Source organism: Leopardus geoffroyi, chromosome C1 (genome assembly GCF_018350155.1).
Source record: "Leopardus geoffroyi isolate Oge1 chromosome C1, O.geoffroyi_Oge1_pat1.0, whole genome shotgun sequence".
Lineage (NCBI taxonomy): Eukaryota > Metazoa > Chordata > Mammalia > Carnivora > Felidae > Leopardus > Leopardus geoffroyi.
In genome coordinates, this window is record NC_059328.1 from 45206213 (window position 1) to 45224588 (window position 18376).

Here is an 18376-nt window from a genome sequence, read left to right on the forward strand (position 1 = left end):
AGGATTTTACCCTTCTAGAGCAGTCTGTTTAAGCCCTTTTAAAATATCTCAATCCCCAAGAAACAGGCTTCCTATGCCAGACTCCCAGCTACCTGTCATAGTATTTTTGAAGCCTGTCCTCTTACTAGGTAAGCTTGTTATAAAGCCCAGATTCCAGGACTCCAGGCCTTATTTGCAAGGAAAGGGCCTTTCCTGTTACATACTTTAGCAAGAAACATCTTTTGAGGTCTCCTTTTCCCCCAATACCAAGACATTCAGGATTGTTCTGTCCTCTGGGGCAGTAGTACCTGTTGATATCCTTTCACCACGGATACATTTAAGCTTTGGCAGGCTTTCCATCAGCTGTGAAGTGTGTAACTGATATGTATTTGTGCCCAGTCACGAGTTTGAACACAGGAAGTATAGAACTCTTCATTAGCGATTCTCGAAGTAGGAGTATCTCAAGTTCCTACCTAGGACTTGGATTAATACCCTCGTCAACCACTCTGATTCTATGATCAGAGTGACTGGTATACCTTATGCCTTTCAGGCTGAAGTCAGTCTTCCTTTTGAAAAGGGTTAGGAAGGAGAAATAGTCCTCATCCAGTAGGACTCTCAAGACTTGCACTGGAAGGGAAGTGGGGCATGAAGGAACACAGATGTCCCAGTAAAACGGAGATAGAAGCCACACAAGGTACTTCCCACTATCGAGGCAGGTCTGGTCTACATTGCTGATGTGACCCTGACAGATGGTTACAACTGCCTATTCGTTTACTGGGCCTGGTGTTGTTCTAAGTCACAGAACTAGGTCTTTCAGTGAAGGCCTAGTCAAGAACTACAAAGCTGGTTGAAGGAACTGGATAAGAAAGGACTTGACAACTGCCTCAGAATAGTCCAATGCAGAGATAGATTCACTCCATGGGCACCATCAAGGAGGCCTATTGGGCAAGATATAGTCATGGCTCAAGAAACAGATCTCATTCAGCATCTGCACAGGAGAATCTTAAAGATTGCACCTTAATCCTGCAAAGGTACAAAGTGGAAGCAATTCCAGCATTTTGTTCATGGGAGATATTGATAGGGTTTTTACAAGGATAAAGCCATCTAACCGATCTATATATATAGATATATCTCCTCACATGGTACACCATCGATGTACCTGGATATTGAAGATGAAAAACACTGGATATTCTTGCAAAGCAGGGAGTCACCTATCAAGCCTGCAAAAGCCAATTTGCAGCCCGTCACCTTAAGTCACTAACTGAAGTAAGGGATTCTCATAGTAACTACTATTCTCAGTATCTTTAAGGGATACGATTCAGCTTGGGAACACTACCAATGGTTGTTGGACTTCATGGTTGGTACCACTTCTATTCCAAAGGCAAGAGCCACACATATGCTCATTATACCCCCTAATATCATCTGATACTACCAAAAACTAGCATTTCAGGCTACTCCATGGAGAACAATGGTCATGCAAAGAGCCAAGTTTTACCTTAAGCAGAAACCTGGTCAACCTTGCTAAGATAACAGGTCTGCTGTGCTCTTTACTCTGGCAATTGACTGAAGACTGAAGAGATAAGACTCGATTGAAATTGTCCTAAGACCTCAAGAGAAAAAAGCAAGCAAAGCTACAGGTGTACTTTTCTAATTCAGCTTATTCATCTGTTTTGCTAATATTTTTAAAGACTTAGCCAAAGTCACTATTTAAGACGTTATGGCATTTTGTAACATATTGTAGAGCCATACTCTGAAATGGTCTGCCAAAATCTTGCTTAGACACTACCTTATTTCTCTGTTCAGACCTAGCTTTAAGTATAGGATTGAAAAGTCTGTCCTTTTCTTTCATGCGTTTTCTGGAGTATTTGGGGTTTTGGTTTGGTTTTTTAACACAACAACCAATTTTCTGACACCAACTGAGTGTCCAACAATTCAACTGACACTATGCATAGAATTGTGGACAGATACAAGTTCAAGGACTCAGTACCACAAAACTGCTTCCGCTTTAAATACAAGTTCAGAGATAACCTGAACATCTGCCCAACTTGACTCGAGTTCTTAGATCCCCTTAGGTTCCGTTTATTGGAACTGTTCATCCAACTGGCAGATGTTTATGTGTACCAGTTTATGATGAAGGATAGGACTCAGGAACAGCTAAGTTTAAGAGATGCGTAGGGCAACATTGGGGGTGCAGGGAAGGAGACCTGGTAGTTGGTACAGAGCTTTCATGACTTCTGGGCACACCACACTCCTAGCACTTTTAGGTGTTCACCAACCCAGAAGCTGGTCAGATCTCCTTGCTTAGGAATTTGATCCCCAGCTCCCACACTTCTTTTCTGGAAGTCAGGGGAGAGAGCTCAAAGGTCTAACCCTCCAAACATGTGTTGCTTCTGGTCAAAGGCCCATCCAGGGTCATGTAGAGGGACCACCTTAAGTTGCTTCATTAGCATTGACTCAAGTATGATCACAAGGGGCTCCTTATGAGTGACAGAAGACCCTCCTAGCACTCATGAGATTCCAAAGATTTTTGGAGCTTTGTGCCAAGAACCAGGGACCAAGACCAAGTATAGGCCTTATACAGCACATAGTCCAAGTGGTTTCCTTGGGCTTGTTAAATACCATAGACCACTTTGATTTTGTAGGTTTCTCCAAGTCCGGTGTATTGGTCTAAGTACATTTTCTATGTTGCATTTTAACTGTGCAACAGAAAAATGTATGATACACCCATTATAAATGGGTTAAGGAGCTCTAGACCTACCAATTGGTAGATGTGCCACTTAAAGAGGAAAAAGACTGGGTGCCCACACTGATCCTGACTTGTACCACACTCGACTATACACCCTACCTTCATCATTAAAGCCTGTAGAAAAATTCACCTGTTTCGGTAGCACTTTTATGAAGCAGAGTCCTGGAAAGCCAAAGAAGGGCTTCATGGATCCTTAAAGGGGTAAGGAGGACTTGGAATGGCTCCCCTAGCCTCAGAAGGGCTAGCTTCGAGGACAGGGAAGTAGAGCCTTTAGCCTGTTTCCAGAGCAAACATCAGGCAGCTTTCTAACCAAATCAGAAACCATTCCCTTTAACAAGGAGTTCGGCAAGCCAACACTGTCAAAAATGGTAAAACCAGAGTGACGGAAGCAGCAGGAAGGAGACGGGCAGAAGCATTTTTACAAACCTATCAGAGGAAAGAACCACCTACAAATGCTAGTCGGACTCTGCAAGAATTCCTAACACCAAGAACTTATACCAAAAAGGTTAGATCGTTTCTATATATTTGTATATGTATACATAGAACCTAAACTTGTATTGAAATAAGATTTTCTCCAACAGGGACCTATGGAGTTTCATTCTTAAGTCCTAAACCTGTTCCCCAGCCGCTCCTGTATCAGGGATTGTTTTGACATTCTGCTTTAAGTAGTGAGGAGTTCCTAGCCCTGAGGCCAAGTCCATAGTCCTCATGGTTGTTCACTTACTTTCACGCGTAAGCGGCTGTTTAACATCCACCAAAACAAGATTCATCCAATAGCCCCCCTGACCCAGTTTGTTAACCCACAGTCCCTCACATTGCAGAGACGGACAATTCTGACTATCAAGTTAGCTGTGGCTATGTCCCCAGTCCATCCTCATCCTCACTTCATCTCCTCACATGGGCATTTTTATCCTCTCCCATCACAAGAGGGATTACAGCGTAACAGGATTTTAGGAGACCACATTCATATAGCTTCATGTTAGTTTTTGTCTGTTGTGCGTAACTTACTGAACTGTGTCATAGATATGCATGCTTAGGAGCACTATGTACTTTTGGTATGATCTGAGGTTTCACACAGTCCCAGGGCGGGGGGCGGTCTTGGAAGCTATACCCTACAGGTAAAGGGAAAGGGGGACACTTAAGAGACTGCTGACATGGAAATTTAATGAACACTTCCCAAGTGATTTTTCCGGGAATATCGGTTTTAGAGAACAAAGTTTCAAAGATAAAGTCAAAATGCCTTAAATCCGGCTGCATCCCTCTTGGTTTAAAAGTTCTGAATGGAAAGCCAACAGGATAAGTGCTATTTGTACAGGTAAATGGGAATTAGAGTAAGGTAGGAGTCACCTGTAATAAGGATTTAAGCCCAAAAATGTAGGTACAAGCAGGAAGCAGAATGAAGTGTAGGCCTACACGTTTTTCAGTAGGGGCCGTAAATAAACCAGACCCGCGGGAACAACATTTGGATTGCTCTGTCTAGGTCAAAGAAAGGAGTCTGTTTCTATAATCACAGAATGATTAGGTAACTGGGTAACAAGTGCCATCTCCACCCCTCAAAGTACTCGAGTGTACCTAAAGACAATATGTCGATTCAGATACACTTGTCACTGTCCTACTATCTAGGTAGAGACTGATGCAAAGTGATAGAATATAAACGGCAGACCTCATGGTTCAGGCAGTGACACTATCTGCCCTTAAGACAACCACCAAGAACCCTCTTGCACTGTTGGTGGGAATGCCAACTCGTGCAGCCGCTCTGGACAACCATGTGAAGGCTCCTCAGGAGATTAAAGATAGGACTACCCTACGACCCAGTCATAGGCACTACTAGGAATTGATCCAAAGGATAGAGGGGTGCTGATGCATAGGGGCACAAGTACCCCGATGTTTATAGCAGCACTTTCAACAATAGCCAAGTTGTGCGAAGAGCCTTAATGTCCATCAACTGATCAACGTCATCGTTAGCTAATACGTACAATGGAATACTACTTGGCAATAAGAATGAAATACTATTTGCAGCAACATGGAACTGGAAGGTACTACACCGAGTGAAATAAGTCCGTCAGAAGACAGGTCACGGGTTTTCACTCCTGTGAATCCTGACAAACAGAAGACCATGAGGGAAGGGAAGGGTAAAAAAAAAAAGGCAAACCGTAAGAGACTCTTGAATGCCGAAAACCATCTGAGGGGGAAATGGGGGATGGGCACTGAGGGCACTTGGTGGGAAGAGCACTGGGTGTTAGATTCATGCGATGAACCACAGGGATCTACCCCAAAAACCAAGAGCACACTGTACCAATGTTACCAGTGTGACAAGTTATATTTGATAACGACACCAAGATGTAGCTTTCCCGAGACCAGGACATTGATTTCACTTACCCACAAGCCCTACTCCCACACACTTGTCTCACAGCAACAGCAACTCTGGCAAGAGATTTTTGGCTAGTGCTGCTCGTTTTACCCCTTTCTGTGGTTTCAGCGCGCGCGCGCACACACACACACACACACACACACACACACACACACACACACACTTATGATGGAGTTTTCATGGGAGACGCCACTGGTGGCAGAAATTTTAAGCTACACACACACCCTCCTCGAATTGGTAGCTGGAGGAGAAGCCTTGGATATTAAGCCTATGGATTATTTCCCACATCCACAGCCCTCCTCCCATACTCCAGACTACTACTGCACACCGTCTGCTAGACCCCTGGGCAGCTAAGTACTCCTGGGAGAATACCAAAGCCTCCTAAGTGTGGGCCTGTAATCAAAGTGGAGCGGGGTATCCATATGTTGAGCAGTTTATCCAAACTGGTTTCCCTACAGGTTTCTAGGATCCCATGGAGTTCAGTTAGAACAAGAAAACTTGGACAAATTAGGATCCCCAATCCTAGCTGGGGCTGTTGAATCTTCTTCCAACATGGTCACTGGCCCTGGGTTGAGGAGTATGGGACAAAGTCACTACAAAGAATATGGCCTAAGTAGTGTCTCAGTCTGGCTTTAAGGATAGTCAGAAATTGGCATTTAGACACTTAGTACAAAGTCAGGACTATTGGCAAGGGGTTTCCTAATAACCGAAGAGTCAGAATTTGATGAAGCAATGTTTTTAGGCAATGGGAGGAGGGAGAAGAGTAAGCCTGTAATAATCCGGCAGTCACAGGAACTCAGGCTACAAGGGACAAGAACAAGGGCTGGCCAACAGAACTGAAGTTCTATAGGCAAAGGCTAAATATGGTCTGGTTTACCATAGGTCACTAACAATTGGACAATATTGAAAGTTGTAATGGCCTTTGAATAAAAGGATGCAGTTTCCCGGTAAAACCATGAAGAGTAAAAGGGAGAGTTTTCACCTGTTCAATGCAGATCCTAGGGATTTTAAGTGGAACCCTCTAGATGAATTACTGGCAGTTTAAGATACAGGAAGATTAGTATGCAAACAAGCATCCCTGAAAGTTTAGCATGAAATAAATCAGGTTTTCCTTAGCTGAAAGAGTATTTGAAAAGGCAATCCAGGAAGGACTGATGATCAAAGTATCTATGTATCTTAAGAACTGTGTGGGCATCCGATAGAAGATAGTTAAACGTTTTGAGGACAGGATTTAGAGATACGTGGGACCCCTTCCCCTCCTCCTTATGCTCTGCAGATCCACCGGACTTTGAAGTAGAGGCTACAGAGGACAAGGAACAGAGCATCCAGCAAGCCCCCAGAACAGGCCTTCTCCTAACAGTTATACATCAGGAAGGCCACTGGAGGCCAATTGCTGGGCCCCTGCAGACCTTGATACGCCAACCAACTATGTAACCTGAGCTGTCCATCATGAATTGGGCACCTGATGATCCAAGCATCTACGATGTTGGACACATGGATCCAAGTTCCCTAGAAAGTAACATATGGTATCAGGCCCCGGGCAGGTGTTGAAAACGGGGCTCTAGTGGAAGATGTTAAAGAGGAATTAAGCATGTACAAGGTTCACTGGAGAGTAACACCTGTGATGTAAGATGGGGGGGCAGGGAAGAAACTAGATTAAGCAGGGAGGACTGTCACACTATCATGCCAACTTAGTCTCTGCCAATCCCATACAAAGCTTGGGAGTCCTTTAGAGGAGTCCAGCTTACGGGGGAGAACAGCAGTACCAGGTTTTACCACCATGCTAGGTCATTGGCTAGGGTCTGTCCCAAAAGGACCATGATCCTGGGTACCACGACCTCACTCCCTCCTCTACCAGGAGCCTCCATCAGTGACCAAGATCAGTGCACAGATACCTTAACTGCTCCTGCGCATCAGGTCAAAGAATTACAGAGCTTGACACTTTCCCCACAACTTTCTTAGGTTAGGCTCCAATAGTGGCTGGCACGATGATGTACCATTACCAATTGCCTTCCTCTCCCTGTATTGCTTTTTTTCTACTGGCTTTCCCACATTTGAGTTCAGCTATTCACAGCCACGTTTGCATTTGAGAAGCCATCTTACAGGCAAAAGCCTAGGTGACACTTAAGCCTAGGTGACACTTATCCTATGTGACCGGAAGAAGGCAAACCTCCCCAGTTTCAACAGGGCCACGAAGCGTGGGGTGAAACGCCTAACACTGTTCCACACTAACTTGTGACAATTCGGACTTGCCTAACCATTTGCCCAAAGTACCACGGATGCCCGGCCGAAAATGGGCACTGTGGGGACCTAGGGCCACAGGTTTTCGTTAGCATGAAAGGTCCCCCCCCCCCCCCGCAACTGCCCACCACGGGAGGTGAAAGTTAGGGGGACAAGGACTAGTAGGCTTTCTCGATAGGACATTCTTTATAATCCTCCTTCCATTAACCTGGTGTTTGCACCAGTACAACTCTGCATCATTAGGCAATTTTGTTTTTTTTTTTTTTACCTTTAACGTTTAAAATCTTTGTCCGCCAAGGTGACTGGACTTTTGAATTTCAGAATGAAAGGCAATGGTGTTCAGTTAGAGGTTAGAAATATGAAGGAGCCACTGGAAATGTCAGAGAAAGCAAGTTAGCAATCAAGAGACGTCTAACAAGTCAGAATATACCGAGAGGCAATGACAAAAATGTAACCAAAACAATACTATCACTGTGTCTGTATTAGAGAAGCCAGAGGCCTAGAAAATAGACAGGACCACCTGAATATGGGGAATTGTTGGTTAAGGTTCAGAGATAAACTGGCCAAGTAAGGGGTGTATTAATGTGCAAGAGGACTAAAAGGAAAGCAGCCAGCTCTACGGTGAGGCTCTGTCCCTCATGGCTTCTGTTATGACTCTATTGACCAGTGTTTTGTTTTACACAGGCAGCACACGGCAGATGCCCGAGACACCTAGAACCCACCCAAAGTTTGGAACTCTCAGGAAACTCACCTTTAGGTAGGAAAGGGAATCTGCCTCTTAGCCCTGGGTCGTAGGGAGACTGCTCTTTGGGGCTAGAGTTAATGGCTAGAAGAGAATACAGGCAGAAAAGTTCCAGTTGCCTTGAGGTAGGGTCAGGCAAAGATGACTCAGGAGACTTGTTAGGACATTATGGCTATCTGAGCCAGCTACCATTTCTTGGAATATAGCCTGCCACTGGTAACGTGTGCCTTCATTTAATTGTCCAGCCGCTGTTCTAAGTACCCTGACCAGTTACTGCACCGCATAGAGGCAGGAAAAGTCAGTGACCTATAGAGGAACAGGGGCTGGCTTATGATGAAAGACGTGGCCCTCCCCTCCAAGGTGGGAGGAGCTTCACAGTAAGATGTGGACACTTGGAGAACCACTTTACCTTTAGGGAAAGGCAGTTATCCTGAACCTCCGGAAAGCACCCAGACACTTGGGTGACTGAAGCAACAGAAGTCTATCAGGTTCACAGATGCCAGCCCAGACCTCTGAGCATTTCTCCCTATTCTGGTTTATAGTTCTCCCACATCTCCCTCCAACTCACGGGGGTGGGGGTGATAGGAACAAGAACAGCTGTGACCACTTCATTTAGTCAGAACTAGATTCTCATCAGGGAGAAGCCACCAGTCTTTCCACTCATGTGACAACAGCAGCTCGTAGAACACAGAGGTAAACCCCCAGCTACGGGCAAGTGGAAGCTCTACAGGATCACCCATAGCTTCCTGCACATACACAAGTGCTCCAGGTCTTCTGGACGTCTGTCCCCAAACCCCTTCTTGACCACTTGCTCCATGGTTCTGGTCCATTACCTCCCATTGCTCTCAAGGCCTGCTCCCCCTTAGATGGTATGCAGGGACCCACTCTAAACTGAAAACCCAGTTTATGGCTTATTGACAGAGGACTCAACTCCATAATGGGCACTGCCTGATCTTCTGAACTTCAACCCTGGAGGCTTCAAGTTACCGGTCACCGTCTAGGCGCCTTCCAGCTTTCTACTCTGATCCAGTGAACCAGCTTAACAGGACTATCAACTGCTATTAAGTTCTCCAGCCTAGGGTGGGACTATCCAGTTATGTAGCTTGTGTATTCCATTACATCGGTAGCCCAAAATTCACAGGGAACTCAGGAAGTTGCTCAGATTTCTTTCTTACAGATAGCATTTGTAGACCCCTTTCCAGAACCTGTAACTGCACTTGGGTTAAGGGAGATATGGCTGGAGCAGGGAGCCTAAGCCTGTTTTCTAAGGCTGTCCATTTCTTCAGTCTTCCTCAGGCTCCCTATTCTTAAACATTTACCTTGGTGGGACTAGTCAGTACCTCAGGTGTTTAGAAATCTTGGTAGTCCTGAAAACCTATTTGCATGCTTCTTCCACTCAGTTTGAATAAGCTGGTTGCTGATCAAAACAAAGTTTAAGGTTAAGCCCATCTGTTTTACGTTTATCTTGTATGACTACAATATTTGACTGGCATTTCTATGGTGATGTCAATGTTTGAGGAGGAGACATGTCTGTTCTTCTGCTGCCCAGAACTTTAAGGACACCAACTGGGATCACTATCAGTCCTAGGGGAACAATCTGCATGTGAACAACTGATGAGTCAGCTGCTCTGTTCAATTTCACGTCAATTCCGTGTCAGATGATGCCTCCTATCCTATTTGGAGCCTTCCACTTCCATTTGGGGAGCTACGAATTTGCCACCCTAGGATCTGCCTTCTGAAACCTTCGGGACTTGTCCACACTGAGCCTCCAGCAGCCTGTTAGGTTTATGTTCGGTACTAGGTCCTATGAAGGCTTCTACAGAGTTGCTGCTCTTTTAAAAGTTCTCTGTATCGGTCTTTCCAATTGGAGCAACAGTTTCCCTGTAATGCCAATTCCCGGTGGACTGAAGAGTTGACTATTACGTCATGGTTTTCTTAGTCATAGGCATGGGATGAACAACTTCTAAGCTCCTTCTGTGATGGTGCCGAACCCCTAAGTCCCCTCTAGTCAGAACTTTAAAGACTTGTTCCTTCAGGAGAAAAATCCAAGTCATTCTGCAGAGTCAGAATTGGCTCTAGGTCGATTAAGACCTCAACGGCGATAGTGGGTGAGGTTACAAAGCCCCCAGGAAGGTCACCCGTTCTTATGCTTGGAACCAGATGGACTTATTGAAATAAGCATCTGCTCACCTTCCACACTGGCTTCTGCTTTTGTGAAGTCACGTTACTACTTGGGTTCCCTTTTGTTTAGGAAGAAATATTTTCCTCCTTATCTCAAGAGGCTTCTCTCAAGAGACCAAGTTATAATGGAGGGTGAAAAAAACCCCAGCCCAGCAGCACTAGCCATAGTCTTGGCTTCACAAGGAACAAGATTCAAGCGTTACCACATGATCAGACAGCTGCTGCTCCAAGGGCAGGAAGGAAAAAAAGGGTAGAGAAAAGCCACTTGTTAGGCCTAGGCCTCAAATTTAGACACCTTTGAATGACCACACGGTTTCTGGCGTCAGCTGAAAAGGCACTGCAGCTGAATCTCTCAAGTATTTCAACAAATAGAGGGCCCAAACAACGGGAGAATGTTGGGGTTAGGTCTTCATGTTATTGATACGGCTGGGGAGACACCAAGGCCTCCATGGGCCTGCTGCTCCGCCATCAGCTGGTGAGCAGCTAGGGGTTGTGGAGTTCCTCTCACAAGAACAGCTCAGGTAGAATTCCAGGGTTCTGGGATGTGGAAGCGTTTCACACCTTGTGGGAAACTAAGCTCTTTATGGTTGGTGAAGCAATGAAGTCAGTTTTCTCGATGTGTGTGATTGGGCCACATCGAAGCCTTTCTAAAGCAGCATTTGAATACGAGCTCTAGAGACTACCCAGTATTTAGTTCTGCTACATCACTTTTTGGGGTTGAAAAGTCAAGGTCACGGAGAAACACCAATTTGGAGTATCCACTGGATGTATTAAGGCAGCACGCGTTCTTTTTCCACGCAGCCCCCCCATTGCAGAGTTCAACTTGCTTAACGGCTATGGTCAGATAATAGGTGGATGGGACACACGGTTGCTTTAACTACCTTCAACAGAAGCCCCTCAGTAACTGCTTTTTTGTATGACCTGGAGTCCATCTGGAGTTTGACCTAGACTCACCTGGAGTCACGTACACTTGGAGTTCCAAGGAGCTCCAGCTGCTACACCCACACTCCTACCCCTAAAGCCTTCAGTGACCACAGCAAAGCTCAAGTAGCCACGTTGGAACCAGATGCCCAAGTGTGAGGTGCCAAGCAGAGGCAAGAAGCTTTACAGGCTGAGACAATAGCCCGACTTGAGGCACAGGTTTTCGAGTTTATGGCGTATGCGGAGAGTGAACCCAGGTGAGAGCATTTTGTTACCAGGAGATGAAGACAGCTTTGAGCACTGAGCTTACAAGAATGATCCCAGTCCCCCCAGTTTTTCCAAGTCTTTTGCCTTGTCCCACACTTCAGCCTTACTCCCGAGACCATATTCTTACTTCCTACCTGGTTTGTGCCCTGGAGTCAGTTCTACCCAGCCTGCAAGACCCGCTCACAGCTCACTACTGAAGTTCCTCTACCCAAAGCTTTTCTCCAGTTCCACAGCACCATCGAGAGCTCACTTATTTACGTCAAGATCCTAGAATCCTTTGAGGTGCTCCTGGCAAGTGCTATACCCAGCACTGGGATGTTAGAAGCTTCCCTGGGCATTTTCCAACGGCCACCAAGTAGCAGTACAGGAAAGCTTGGAAGGTTATGGAGACTTGTCCAGGTTAACCTAAAATCCTTCCAAAAATCCTCATCTTCCTTCCCCCTCCCCCAGCTAAAGAGGTTTACTTGCTATAACTACAACCCAGCTGTCCCTTATTTTGCTACATCACCACCTCCATGCCATCTATTCACCTTAAAGCTTTCACAGGGTGATAAGCAGGGATTTCTACGGAAGTCTGTAAACTTAAGTCTTAGAGCACCTCATGTCACAAGAATCTATTCAGTCTGTAATGGTTTTGCTGGCTGGTCACCCTAACTCTGCTTGGCTGAAATCGCTGGAAGAGCTTTCAAGTAGGAGCTACGGACATTGGAGTCAGTGCAAAGTGGGGAGACACAGTCAAAAGAAGTCAAGTTCTTTTTAGAGCTTTCTGACACTAGGTATCAGGACTATGGAAAGATCTTACCCCCTTAAGTTGTGCTCGTTTGTCCCGAGACTTTAGATTCTTCACCTGTCCTTTCTCAAGCAAGCTGAGAAGTGTTCCCCCCGAGACTACATACCGTGGACTGCTGGGTTAGATTTTTAGCTACACTTGTGCAATTGCCTGGGGTTGCAGCTCAAGATCCATGCACTTGAAGACCCTGCCCGAGATGGCGACCAGGAAGCCCAGCACCCTAGCAAGGTGCAAAGGAGGTGCCACTTTAGGGACTCTAGCTGACCTAGGAGCTGCTAGGAGAAGCCGTTTTTAGAAACCTGGTTATACAAGGGTGAGGTACTTGAGTTTTCTAGGATCAGACCTGGTAGAGAGTATCCTTGTGATCGGTTAGTTGAAGCATTTGCTCTCGACACCCGTTAAGTGTGAGTGGAAGCAGCCTAGGAGGCATACCCAGCAGCTGGACAGGCCTACCAAAGCCGATGTCCGTGTTTCTGGACTCACGGTTGACAGGTTTCCACGTGAGCATCAAGGCCTGCCCAGAGCTTAGGATACCCGCACTAAACGTCAGACTTAACCTTTTTGCTACTTCACAGGATACCTGGATTTCACTACTCCGTGTGGATTTTCCATGGAATACGCTGAAGTTAGGTGATCAATAGCAAGCTGCCTGCTCAAAGGTGCTCAACTCCTCTTCCCCCTCCTAGAAACAGTCGTCAAGTGTAGCTTATTCTGCTTCTCTATTCAGCTGTTACTTGGCCATTAACTACCAGTGCCTAAGAGTGGGATTAGTAGCTTGTTGCAATCGTTCTGGCATTTTATCTGACCAAGATTTCAGCAGTTTGAGCCCCGAAAGCAAGGTGATTAGGCACAAGACAACTTGAGCTCTTGCTTGCACCCTAGGTGAGAAACCTCAGACTTAGCAGAAAACCCCAGAAAGACCTGCTTAGCTCCTTAACCATGCCGCTTTGAGTCTGCCTTCAGAAGCCTTAGTACAGAAGAGCAGAGCTCCGGCAAGACACATGTAGCTGGAAAACAAGCTTCCTATGAAATAAGCAGCCAGACTCCATCACAACGTTTCCTCTCTAAGCAGTAGGAAAGTGTAGCTGACCGGTTTCTACGTTCAATTGTCGGAAAAGGGAGACGGACCTTCCCCTACCGTTACGGGAATAACAGCAATTGCCATAACCACTAAATTATGGAGCGTCTCTGCTGGAGCACAGCTTCTCCTGCTAGAGGCCAAAGTGAAAGACGCAGAGCCCCTTCTATAGGAAGCTGAAAAAAAACTTCTGCGGGCCTGCTTCCCTCTCCCTAGCAGTGAATCAGACAAAGCCTGAAACTCAGGGAGCAATCTCAGTCACGCAAACCACCCCCTAACACTTAGGGAACAGCCTTGTTCAGAATTAGGGTAGAAAGAGGAGGTGAAAAGCCAGCTCTCCTGGACATGACAGCACAACGCTTTGTAAAAGAAGCCACAGTGAAAAGAGAACAGTCCTGCCAGCACAATGGCCTTCCAGGCCTGGAAAAGGGACAGAGAAAGAAACTTCTTGGGGGAAAGAAAGCAGATACTACTCCCTCCCCTATCCCCTAGATCCCCCTCTCTCTCACCCAACCCCCTACCTCAAAAAACACAAATCTGCAAACCCAAAGTCGGAAAAGCCGCCCCCACGGAAAAAGCCACAAGAGCCCAGAACACGACCGGCAGGAAAACCCCTCCTCTAGACCAACAAGCACCCAAGGCCCGCTTTTAAAGGCGAGCGTGATTGGCGCATGCTCACTGGGAAGAGAGTTGCATCAGCCAGGGGAGAAACACCTGTCTTCCCATCCCTCCTCCCGTGCTGCCTCCTCGTGTCACTTCCAGGCACCTGCGGCCTCCAGGAAGAAAAAGGGAAGCCAAAGCGTAGCGAAGGCAGCAGCTTTATCTGGTGGGTTCCTTGGGGACAGCCAGGCCTCCTCTGACCTTCATTTCACCTTTACCCCCAGAGCTCCTCCACATTTGTGCTACAGAGCGCCCACGGAGAAGTGCTTCTCAAAGACTAGCTCTGAGGACCTTCGCAGTATTTTCCCAAATAAACACAAGCCTTCGCCTGTGGGTCATCTCCACTCACGGATAGGGCTGCCAAGTTTAACAAATAAAAGGACAGGACTCATAGTAACATCTGAATTTCAGATAATCAACAAACGGTTTTGTAGCCCAGGTACACCGCATCGTAAGCTGTACTGTACTATTTGGGGTATATCTGTATTGCGAGGTTATTTGTTATTTACCTGAAATTCAAATGTAATTGGGCATCCCGGCCTTCATCTGACAGGCCTTCTCAGGGGGCCCCAGACCACCCAGAATGCTTCCCCCCCCCCCCCCCGCCCCCGCTTGAACAACTGCGGGCTAATTTCTTCACAATGATAATGAGGAAAACAAGACGACCCGTTGCCGCTAACCTATTGCACCTGAAACTTTGGAGCACCGCCAAACAGACCCAGGTCTGGCCCGCCCTAAAAACAGTTCCTCTCATATTCAGCAGGCTCTGGAGAATAGGCCAAAGCCTGAAGCAGCCCCTTGGGAAAGAATTTGCTGTTAAACTTCCTGTGTAACTTGGAATAGATTGAGCCTTCTCTGTGGTTATTAATTTCCCCCAATGTGAATTCAATAATGACGGCTACTCTTCACTGAGCCAGGCACTTCATTGATGTTATGTCTCATTCTTCCAACAGTGCTGCTTGTTGGGCATTATGATCTTGATTTTACAGATTTATATTTTACAGAACTCAGAGAACAAAGGGCCCATAGTGGGTGAGAGCTAGGATTTCAACTCAGACCCCATTTGATGATAAATCCTGGGATCTTTTCAGTTGCTCACATCACTTCCTAAGTTTCTCTGGGCTGTTCATTCATGTTTGTTAGATTGGTTGCTTATAATTAGGTAATACACATAATACAAAAGTACAAAGGTATAAAAAGGCAAAAAACAAGAATCCCTCCCTTGTCTCCTATCCACTCAATTCTCCTCCCCAGAGACAGTCAGCCAGTGAATAGATTTCAGAGTCGGTCCATTTTCTTTCCCACACAGGTGGATTTGGATGCAAATTTTTCTGCACTTCCTTCCCGTTTCTCCCACTTAATACATGCTGGAGATCTTTCCATTTCAGTAAATGTAAAAGTGTCTTATTTTAATGGCAGCATATTATTCCATGGATGGGCTATATTTTTACCAGTGCTTCAAAGTAGTAAATTTCTGTTTCTTTTCCATCATTTACTGTGTTTAGAAACAATGTTGTGATACATACTTTTCTGCAAGCTTATATTTGTACATGTGCTCTCCATGGGGTACACGTTTAGGAATGGAATCCCTTGATCAAAGGATAGATACATTGTAGACTTTTAGAGATATTGCCAAATTGGAGTGGGGTGAGGCAACTTACCCTTTTTTCAGCAATATAAGATGACCTACTGGCTCCCGATATCCATTATCCACGTTTGTGATCTCCGAATTCTAGACTCCAGTGCTGTAAGAAAATAAATATCTCTGGTTTAAACCACCCAGTCTGTTGTGGTCTTATGGCAGTCCTAGGAAACGAACACACGCATTATAGGGAGTTTCTTGCCACCTGTTAGCAAAAACCACTTCTTACTTCCATACTCTGCCAATGTGATAGGTGAAAAAATTGTGTCTCGTTACAAATTTCATTCATTTGCATTTACCTTATTATAAATGTGACGGGAGATCTTTTCCCATGTTTGAACCTTTTTCTTTTTCTTTTTTAGAATTGTTCATCTGAGTTGCCTGGGGCCCCAGAAATGAAGACAACACATGAGTTAATTCTTGTGTCCGGTTGGTAAAATAATGCCAACTTGTTTTTTTTTTTTTATTTTTTTTATTTTTTTTTAACGTTTATTTATTTTTGAGACAGAGAGAGACAGAGCATGAACGGGGGTGGGTCAGAGACAGAGGGAGACACAGAATCTGGAACAGGCTCCAGGCTCTGAGCGGTCCGCACAGAGCCCGACGCGGGGCTCGAACTCACGGACCGTGAGATCATGACCTGAGCCGAAGTCGGCCGCTTAACCGACTGAGCCACCCAGGCACCCCTATGCCAACTTGTTAAACCTTTTGTTATTAATTTGTGGAAGCACATCCTATTCTCAAAAAAGTACCTTTTCCCTGTGATTTGAGTTTCAAATATTTGTAAGTTGTCTTTCAACTTTGTGCATATGGTAGTTTTTCTAATTCAGCGTGTTTACTTTGTATGTTGTTGGATTTATGACCTCAGAATTTGATGTCAAACTTGAACTTTCTCTGTTCCAAGGTTATAAAACAAATTCTCCAATGCTTTTTGTCCCACACCTCTGTTTTTTAAAGTATTTAAAAATTTTAACTGCTCAGAAATGTATTTAGCTGTCATTTGCATTTCAAATGTTTTCCTCCTGGTCTATAAGTTTCTGTTGACTTTTTATGGCAGATTATTTTGTTGTTCCACGTTATTTTGCCCCCTATCCTATAAGAGGATTTTACATCTTTTCTTGTTGACCTGTAATGCCTCCCACCCAGGGAAGAAGTCAACATCCCTCCCCACTGATGTGTACTTGGTGAATGGTCACCGATATTTTCACAAAATGAGATCATGTTATACAGTTTTTTGTGGGTTTTTTTTTTGCTTGAAGGAACATCATGGGTTTCTATCAGCTCTCTTGTTCTTTTCCCTTTGCCACAAGAATGGCATGTCCCAAAGAAAGGCTGTTCCTTCAGCCTAGGTCCAGGAGATCCACAGCCACCAAGAAGTAATGTGAGTGAATAATAAATGCTCACTGTTATACACTACTGAGACTTTAGGGTTGTTTGTTACCTCAGCAAAGCTGACTAATTCACGTTTTTGGTTTTATCTATGTTTAGCTCTTGTGTCATGAAGTACAAATACAATCAAAAAAAGAAATTGGGTGCCTGGGTGGCTCAGTTGGTTGAGCATCTGACTCTTGGTTTTGGCTCAGGTCATGACCCCATGGTCCTGGGCTCAAGCCCTGCATCAGGTGTGGAGCCTGCTTAAGATTTTCTCTTTCCCTCTCTCTTTCTCTCTCTCCCTCTCTCATGCGCTCTCTCTAATAAAATATTTAAAAAAATATATTAAGGAAAAAAAGAAATGTTCCTTGCCATAAATTACCACTAAGTTAAACCCATCTTAGCACCACCACCCAGGTCAAGAAGTGAGATATTGCCATCCCTGGAAAATAAGATTGTACCCTTTCCTCACTGTTACAGGCTGAACTGGGACCCCCTCAATTTCATATGTTAAAGTCCTAAGCCCCAGGACTTCAGAATGTGACTGCATTTGGAGACAGGGTCTTGAAAGAGGTAATGTTAATATGAGGTGACATGAGTGGGGCCTAATCCAATATGGTGTCCTTGTAAGAAGAAGAAATTAGGACAAAAACACACACAGAGGAAAGACCACGTGAAGGTCCTGGGAGAAGACCACCATCCACAAGCCAAGGAGAAAGGCCTCAGGAGAGACCAATCTTGCTGACATCTTGATCTCTGAATTCTCGACTCCAGAGCTATAGGAAAATAAATTTCTGTTGTTTAAACCACCCAGTCTATGGTGTGGTCTTATGGCAGTCCTAGGAAAGGAACACACACATTCTAGGGAGTTTCTGGCTACCTGTTAGCAATCACCACTTCTTCCTTCCATACTTCCTTCCATCACTCTACTGTGTTGCCTGTTTCTTTATTTTCATAGCAATATAATTATACAGTGCCTTTGTGTGTATGTGTGTGTGTGCGCGCGCGTGTGTGCGTGCGTTTGGCTTCTGGTGCTCAAAATTATGTTTGTGAGATTCATCAGTTTCTTTGCTATAAAAATATTCTATCCTGTATTAACCCCCGTCTACTGTCAATGCCAAGCATCCTCCTGTTTGTGGACTTTTGGGTTGTTCTCAGTCTGGCAATGTTATGAATAATACTGCTATAAAATTCTCGGACACATCTCTTGGTGCTTATTTGCATACATTTCTGTTGTGTATCTACTCAAGGGAAGAATTGCTGGCTTAGAGGGTACTTTAGTAGACAGTATCAAATACTTTTCAAAGTGGTTTTAATAATTTATATCCTCACCAAATGCAAACTGGTGCAGCTGCTCTGGAAAACAGCGTGGAGGTTCCTCAAAAAA

At 45.1% G+C, this 18376-nt stretch overlaps 1 long non-coding RNA gene across 1 annotated transcript in view; it reads right to left on the minus strand.

The window, feature by feature from the left end:
• Positions 1-14364: 14364 nt before the first annotated feature.
• LOC123597954 overlaps positions 14365-18376 on the minus strand; it is a 79913-nt gene continuing 75901 nt past the window's right edge. The window contains exon 4 of the long non-coding RNA XR_006712322.1: positions 14365-15721. This is a non-coding gene — a long non-coding RNA (uncharacterized LOC123597954). The remainder of the gene's footprint in view (positions 15722-18376) is intronic.